The following is an 8,678-nucleotide window of genomic DNA, read 5'->3' as shown; positions in this document are numbered from 1 at the left end:
GTTCTTATACTGATTTAATTCTTTCTTTCTTTCTTTCCTTCCTTCTTTCTTTCTTTCTTTCTTTCTTTCTTTCTTATGTAAGGAAGATTGGCTCTGATCTAACATCTGTTGCCAATCTTCCTCTTTTTGCTTGAGGAAGATTGTTGCTAAGCTAACATCTGTGCCAATCTTCCTCTATTTTGTATGTGGGACACCACCTCAGCAGGGCTTGATGAGCAGTGTGTAGGTTTGTGCCCAGGATCTGAACCCATGAACCACAGGCCGCCAAAGAGGAGCACACGAACTTAACCACTATGCCACCAGAACAGCCCCTGATTTAATTCTTTAATTCTTACAGTAATATGATAGAGTTTTTTGAATTAATGGTTTTTCACTTACTGTATGCCCTTAGGGCAATTTCCAGAGAATTTCAATGTTTATACCTATATCTAAATATAATTTTCACTATTTATGATTTTTTTCCTGGAGAAAGTGTCCACGGATCTCCTTATTCCTAAGCTACCATTCTGAAAGTTGATCTCTCCAATTCTTGACTTTATATTTCAAACAACACATTGTGATGGTTTCCTGATCTAGGTGGAGTTAAACATTCTTCTTACATATTCTTATTACTCTTTTTGCTTACATCTGTATATTGCAAGATATAACATATACATCAGATTTTGATTGGTTGCTTTCTTATCTGCATAATTCACTAATTATGACAATATCTTGTTTGTCTCTGCCACCCTATCATATTGTGCATTGCCTGGCAACAGGAGCCACTTCGTAAATGAATGAATGAATCAATGGTGATTAATAATACGCAAGAAGAAATAGATAACAGGGTCTAATTTAATCTAAGTTTAAACAGAACTAAATAGCTCTTTATTATCTATACTTTAAGAAAACAAAATGGGTCAAAAAAATATATTATTTTAAGTATAATTTTGGAGGATTGATCTAACGGGCAAAGTGTTCATTTTAGGCATTGTCATTCATGCTTTCAAAACTTTACTAACACATCCATAATATTAGAATATTTCATTGCACAATGCTAAAGCATAGCTTAGTTATAGTTGTATTGAAAATAAAAAATAAATTTCTGCCATTCTGCATCTGCCACCCATCCAACCCACCCTCCTAGTTTTTTTGATTTTGAGTCATTGATAGAAGAGATCATATTGATTAAGACCTAGGTCTTGGAAGTGATAAATAAGGATTAGATTTTATTGCAGAATTGTTACAGTGAGACTCAGATCCCTTGAGAAAGATGACTTTTTTAATGGCCTTATGGAGATGCTTGGTTTTCACACTATAAGTAATGGGATTCATCACTGGCAGAATAAGCAAGCACATATTGGCCATAAGAGTGTCCTCATAAGAAGGCACCTTTTGCCCAAACCTCCGGACAAAGTACAAGCTAATGAGAGGGATGTAGAAGATGGCGATGGAACCTGTGTGGGAGATACCAGTGCTAACAGCCTTATGCCACTCCTCTGGGGAAGCAATGCTCAAGATAATCTTAATAATCAGGATATAGGAGAGAAGAAGAAAGATGGAGGTCACTTCTGCAGTAACTATGAGGATGGTAAGTCCTAAAACACTGTTGATCTTATTGTCAGAACGTGAGAACTAGATTATATCAGGATGGAAACAGTAAGAATGATGGAGCACGTGGCTTTGGCAGAAGGATAGATGTTTAAGAAGCAGGCCCTGGGGGCCGGCCTGTGGCTGAGTGGTTAAGTTTGCTGGCTCTGCTTCAGCAGCCCAGGGTTTTGACAGTTTGGATCCTGGGTGTGGGTGTGGACGTGGCACCGCTCATCAATACATGCTGAGGTGGCGTTCAGCATAGCACAACCAGAGGCACTCACAACTAGAATATACAACTATGTACTAGGGGGCTTTGGGGAGAAGAAGAAAAAAAAGAAGATTGGCAACAGATGTTAGCTCAGGTGCCAATATTTAAAAAAAAATAAGAAGCAGGACCAGAGACATTAGGATCTGACAAGGATGAAAAAACACACTTTGATGATTCTGGAATCAGTCAGGTTGGTAGCATATCTCAATGTGTTATCCATGGCAAGGAAGTGGTCAAAGGACATTGCCAGGAGCACTGAAGTCTCCACGACAGTAAAGAGTTGAATAAAGCATGTTTGAACAACATAGGCAAGGACTGATCTACCTTGTATTGAACCAGAATATGCCCAGCATGGGGACTAGTGTGGAAATTCACAAGCCCAGGTTGATGGTGGAGAACATCAAGAAGACATAGTACACAGGTTCATGGAGACCTGACTTGGTGATGATGACAAATAGGATTATACCATTCCCAGAGAGAGCAGTGATGTAGAGACAGCAGAAGGGGATGGAGTTCCAGGCATGGCTAGCTTCTAGTTCTGGAGCTCCTGTTCAGGAAAAAGATCAGAGAAGAGGAAGTGATGTTAGGAAAAGATGACATGATTACTATGGAAGAATAATTGTGTTAGAAAAATGTCCTAGAATGAGAAATGAAAACACCATTCAGCAACTTCATTGTGATTTCTATTAACTGTAGTTACATAAATAAATCAAATTGGAGATTATTCTTAGGCCTGTATCTCTCCCTTTTGCTCCCCAGTTTTTATTTCTTTTCTTTTTTGCTGTATCGAGCTTCCCTCCATGGTGGCTATTTCCTGATTCATGTTAGAGAATGGACCGTCTTTTTTTTTTAAGTCTCAAGGATATTTTTTGTCTTTTTCCGCTTTGACCCTGAGCATTTTCTTTTCCCCTTCATTACACTCCCCACACAAGGGAGAATTGGATGAAGATAATCTGAAATTACCAAGAATTTAATGGAGACCTCAAAGTAACATTAGTTTTCAAAAGTAAAATTTATTATTTAATTAGAAATAAAATAATAGTTGAATATTTGTGTTAATACTAGTGCATTATCATGGAACTTTATCATACATGTTAAAGATATATTGCCTTTTCAGCAAATAATTTTGTTTAAGCAAATAATTTTATACAAGTCAAAATATCCTATTCATTATTTCTTGGTCAATGGATCTTACCCCTGTCTTGCGAGGGTTGTTTCTAGTCTAGGGTTACATTTCTGATCTTGATTTTTTATTTTCTTAGCTGTTGACACTTTAGTTATATTGATACATAACTGTTAAAAAAAATTCTCTGTAACATCAACTTTAGCAATTAGTCCTTTCAGAGGGAACTGTATTCAATTTCAGAGCTAAAAGTGGACTGAGTGTACAGAGGCCAGATATTAGTACTTCCCTCTCCAACTTAGTGTCACTGCAATCATTGCCACCTTTTACTTACCTATAGCCTCAGAAAAGCACATTTACAGAGAATGTTTTCATCGAGTTAAATAACACATTTGAGTTTTCAGCTCCATCAAAAGGCGGCATCCGAATTGAGACTTACTGTTACGTAGGTGAGGCCCTGGGTAAGTTTTCTCCTTACTTTCTCCTTTCCCATATTGACTTAACTCTTGTGACCCAGTCACCTTACATACTGGAAAGTCTTGCTGGAATCGGCACTAAGCCAATGTGATGGTGTCTGAATACTCTAAATTTTCTTCTCTTTGGCATCTTGAAGACTGCATGCTTTCCTCATAGTCGCAGTCATTGACTGGAACTCCACTGGTCCTTCATGAACATTAGGAATTATGATGCCTCCGACTACTTGATTTAGAGAATATACTCGTGCAGCTGTGTTTTACTGACACAATATTGCCTCCTAACATTCTGGTGCCGGATCTTTGTGACACCTTTTGTGACTACTTATTGTATTGTTGACTACCTTTTTACTAATCCCCAGCTGCTAATCCTGTGAAGTCTCAACTTTTATTGCTGGTCTCACAGGCTACTGAGATCCCAACATATCTTGCATGTGAGACTGCTCAGTTCGACTTTGACCACAAAATAGCCATATGTTTTTGTTTTTGCCATTTAATGTTAATATTAAGGAGATTGAATTAGATAATCTCCATTATTTTTTTTCTTATTCTATGCAATTGAAGTTTAAAAAGACACCACAGAAATAGGCTTGTGAGTATGACTTAATGTCCTAAACATATGAGAGATTATGGAAAGGGCCCACATGCAGAAAATTTCAAGTGTGTGCTTTAGTGATTATGGAATTTTTACTATGCTGATTATAAGGTGAATCGTGTTCCATTGACTTCATAATTATTTGATTGAAAAGTATATTAAATAAAATAAAATCAATTTCTCACCCAGTTTTCTGGCATCATTCAAAAACTAATATGTGAAACTAAAAATAAAAATCTCTTGTTCATCAGGTAATGTTAGAAGAACATTTTAAAGGTTATACATATAGAAAGATAGGTAAATGTGATATTAGAAAAATAATGTCCTATGACTGGAAACTCTAATACAAATTTAGGCTGATTTAATTAAAAAAATAACAACCCAAGAAAGTTGATATCTAAAACCAGTGTTCATGGGAGGAAAGTAGCAGCAGGAAGTTTCAAGAAGAAATACAATTTTGGTGTTGGAAGTCTCTTCTAAGGACATCCACGACATTGGTTTTAAATGTCTTCATTTATAACATTTTAGAGTGAGGTAGAAGCCTAGAATTTTAGATTGGAAAGGAACTTAGAAATCTTTTAGTTCCTTCCAAAGAATGAGATTAATTTTGTCACATGGTCTTCTAGTTGCCTAAAAGCGACTAATTAATTTTTAGTCTTATACCTATTAAGGTGAATTGAAGGGATAGCGATGGGTGTATGAACTAAAAAAGAGCACTTTGAAATTATAAAGTTTATAATCAGCCAGGAGAAGAGAAAACTAAGACCAAATACATGGTTGTCCTCACATGGCTGAAGCAGTATTATATTTGAGAAGAATTACATTTGATCTGTGTGCCATACACAGGGCAAACCTAGAACCAACAGGAGGGAGCTTCTAAGATGCTCTTTTAAGAAGCAGTGCTCTAATGCATAGAATGAGCCAGAAACAGGCAGTAGTGAGCTTCTAATACTGCATGACAAAACAGTCATTTTGTCTATGCACAAGCACAGAAAATCAGATGGATGCATTCATCCAGTCATTTAGCAAATATATATTGCACATCTACTGTGGACCAGGCATGGGAAATTAAATGTTAAGGACAACAATGTCCCTGACCCTAAAAATACTTAGTTGACTAGGAGACACAGACAATTAACATGGAATTATAGAGTGTAAAGAGGACATCTAGAATGCTGTGAGAGCACATAAAGTGGACAAGAAGCTCATCATGGGTCATAAGGAATGGTTTCCAATAAATAATGATGTCTAGATCAAGACCTAAATTCTAAGTACAGTTGGCAAGAAATGGATTTGGATGTGTGTGGTGTCTAATGGTTAATTTATGTGTCAACTTGACTGGGCCACAGAATGCCACATATCTGATTAAACACCATTTCTGGGTGTGTCTGTGAGGGTATTTCCAGAAGAGATTAGCATTTGAATCAGGAGACTGAGTAAAGCAGATTGCCCTCCTCAACATGGGTGGGCCTCATTTAATTAATTAAGGGTCTAAACAGAACAAAAAGGCAGAGGAAAGAAGAATCTCTTTTTTTGCCTGAATGCTGAGCTGGGACATTGCTCTTCTCCTGTCCTTGAACTGGTACTTATACCATGAATTTTCCTGGTTCCTAGACCTTCAGATTTGGCATAGAACTGCACCGCTGGCTTTCCTGGATCCCTAGCTTGCAGAAAGCAGATTGTGGGACATCTCAACCTCCATAATCATGTGAACCAATTCCTCATAATAAATCTTGTTACCTCTCTCTCTTTCTAATTATCCATCATCTCCTATTGGTTGTATTTCTCTAGAGAACCTAACTAATAGTGTGAAATGGGAGGGAAGTTACAATAGTAACACAATTTTGGTATCAAGGACTTAGAATGTATTTGATGCTATTTTCTCATTGGTAAATTGGAGATGATAATAGTGACAGTTACTTTTTCAGGTAGTTAAGACATCATTTGTAGAATCCCACAGTGTGTCAGGCTTTACATGATTTATGTGTTTTGCATCAATTATCTCACTTAATTTAAAAATCATACTGCTTATAAGATTCCAAGTTTTCATCAAAGAAGGTAAAACTTAGAGAAATTGCAATATTTCATACAATGGAAAAGCTAGGATTTGAATTTTACATGGGTAAGTTAAAAATTGGTGGAAATTCCACTACTTTACATAACAATGCTTCTCCATGTGGTGAAATTGGTAGAATAACATTAAAAAATAAACTTTTGCGTTACATATGTGTGTGAATTACTAAAATGTCAAGTATTCATGTCATTTTTTCCCCTTCCATAACCATACGCTATCATTGTTCCTTGTCTCTAAATAGTCATTTAAATGTACATGTATTAGAGTTTCAAACACTTGATATTTGATAGATTTGTTTTTCACTTCCTGATTTTTGTGGCTCTATTTAAATTTTAATTCTTTGTCAATATTCAGGAGAGATGGAAAAACCATTATTTCCTTCATGCTAAATTATTAAGAGTGCTGGTAAAATTTATAATGTGTGTTGTGTAATATGGTCTCCTGGAATCATGAATTTGAATCATGGATGCTTTGATTACCTCTGCTCATTTTCATAGCCATTCTTGACATATTTAATCTCAGTTAATTGGCTTCAAGTGCATCTATTTGTTATCAGCCTGGCTTGAATATCTCGATCTCTTTAAGAATATTAGTCCATTATTCTGGATGGAGCAGCATCATCCCCACTATCAGAAAAAGAACTAAAATCTCATGCCCTAGTACCAATGAATCACTATTATTATTATTATTATTATTTTTTTTTTTGAGGAAGATTAGCCCTGAGCTAACATCTGCTGCCAATCCTCCTCGTTTTGCTGAGGAAGACTGGCCCTGAGCTAACATCCGTGCCCATCTTCCCCTACTTTATATGTAGGACGCCTACCACAGCACGGCTTGCCAAGTGGTGCCATGTCCACATCCGGGATCCGAACCAGCGAACTGCGCACCGCGGAAGGGGAACGTGCAAACTTAACTGCTGCGCCACTGTGCCGGCCCCGAATCTCTATTATTTTTTAACAAATTCTTTGTCTCTTCGAATCTCAATGCCAGGATTTGGGCATATGACCCTAGGTATCCCATATTCTATATTTTCACTTAAAGAATATTGTTCTTGCTTTTTATGGTAGAATTCTACACTGATGAGTCAAATTCAGTTTTTGGGCCAGATCCTCCATGTCTAACACCCATGCATAAAACATTGTAGATATTCTATCTAATTTAAAGAATACCAGCAAGATTTAAATTGACCACATAAACTGATTTTTTTTTAATTTTCAGAATTTCACTGTTTATGAATTTTTCAGAATGGAGATTCAGTACATTGCAAAGAACCTCTTTTTTATTTCTAAGCAGTGCTAAAAACAACAAAAATCCAGGACCTTTATTGTTGTAAATTATTAAAGCAAAGGCAATTCCACAGTGTCTTGTGTTTGCACGGCTGTTATTTTATAATTTCCTCTTAGAAACACTTCCTCTGAAGAAACTGAATCTCTTGCTGTGCAAGGATGCCACATCAACCTTCTAACATTAAGGCATAAACACTGCCTCTCTGATGCCCCTGTACTGACATCAAGTGAAGAGGATGAGGAGGAGACCCATCTCTGAGGTCTCATTCAGCCTCCAGAGTGGAGGTTATCTATGAGGAACCCATGCCAGGAGAGTCATTTACCCATCCGCAAACCTATTCCTAAGGGATCTTTCTGGCCAATAGCATTTGCTGGTTTTGCATTTGTGCTGCAGTCACTCTGCATGCCTAATCTACTCGCTTTCCCATGTGGTTTAATGTACTGCAATTGCTAAGGTTGTTTTCTTTTTAACTTGCTGTGATTAATGTTGAAATATACGCCAGGAAAATATAAATGTTGGACAAACATGAAAAGTGTATAAATATAGTTTTCACACCTGCCTTGGGAAGGAAATCACTGAAATTATCCTATATACTCTGGAATTTTAGACACAGTTATTCCACAGAAAGAAAGATCTCAAAGATTATTTTTCCCCCACAGACAGAGAGCAAAACAAACAAATTTTAGATTAGAGATAATAAACAAACAGAGAGATATACAGTTGTACCTTGTTATAGCTCAGTGGCTCCTCAAGTCGACTGAGTACTAGATATGCCTGGGGATCTTGTTATAAATAGAAATTCTTAGGCCTCATCCCAGAACTAATAAAACAAAGTATTTGGGGAGTGGGGTTCAGGTTCTGAATTTTTATAGATTTTGTTTTTTAGAGCAGTTTTTATGTTCATAGCAAATTTGAGTGGAAATCACACAGTTCCAATACTCTTCTCTTCCCGACACACTCACAGCCTCCTCCACTATCAACATCCCCCGCCAAAGTGGTAAGTTTGTTACAATCAATGAATGAACATTGGCACATTATTACCACCCAAAGTCCATAGTTTACATTAGGTTCACTCTTGGTGTTGTGCATTCTATGGATTTTGACAAATGTATAGTTACAGGTATCCACCATCATAGTCTCATACAGAATAGCTTCACTTCCCTAAAAATCCTCTGTGTTCCACCTATTCATCCTTTCCTCTTCCCAATCTCCTGGCAACCACTGATCTTTTTGCTGTCTCCACAGTTTTTCCTTTTTTCAAAATGTCATATATTGAAATTCTATAA

At 36.8% G+C, this 8,678-nt stretch overlaps 1 pseudogene; it reads right to left on the bottom strand.

Annotated features, from left to right (window-relative positions):
* Nucleotides 1-1,167: 1,167 nt before the first annotated feature.
* On the bottom strand, nt 1,168-2,440 carry LOC124225535 (olfactory receptor 51F1-like; annotated as a pseudogene).
* Between the last annotated feature and the right edge of the window lie 6,238 nt (nt 2,441-8,678).

The sequence above is a fragment of the Equus quagga genome, chromosome 14, assembly GCF_021613505.1.
Source record: "Equus quagga isolate Etosha38 chromosome 14, UCLA_HA_Equagga_1.0, whole genome shotgun sequence".
Lineage (NCBI taxonomy): Eukaryota > Metazoa > Chordata > Mammalia > Perissodactyla > Equidae > Equus > Equus quagga.
This window is presented reverse-complemented; position numbering and strand designations above follow the sequence as displayed.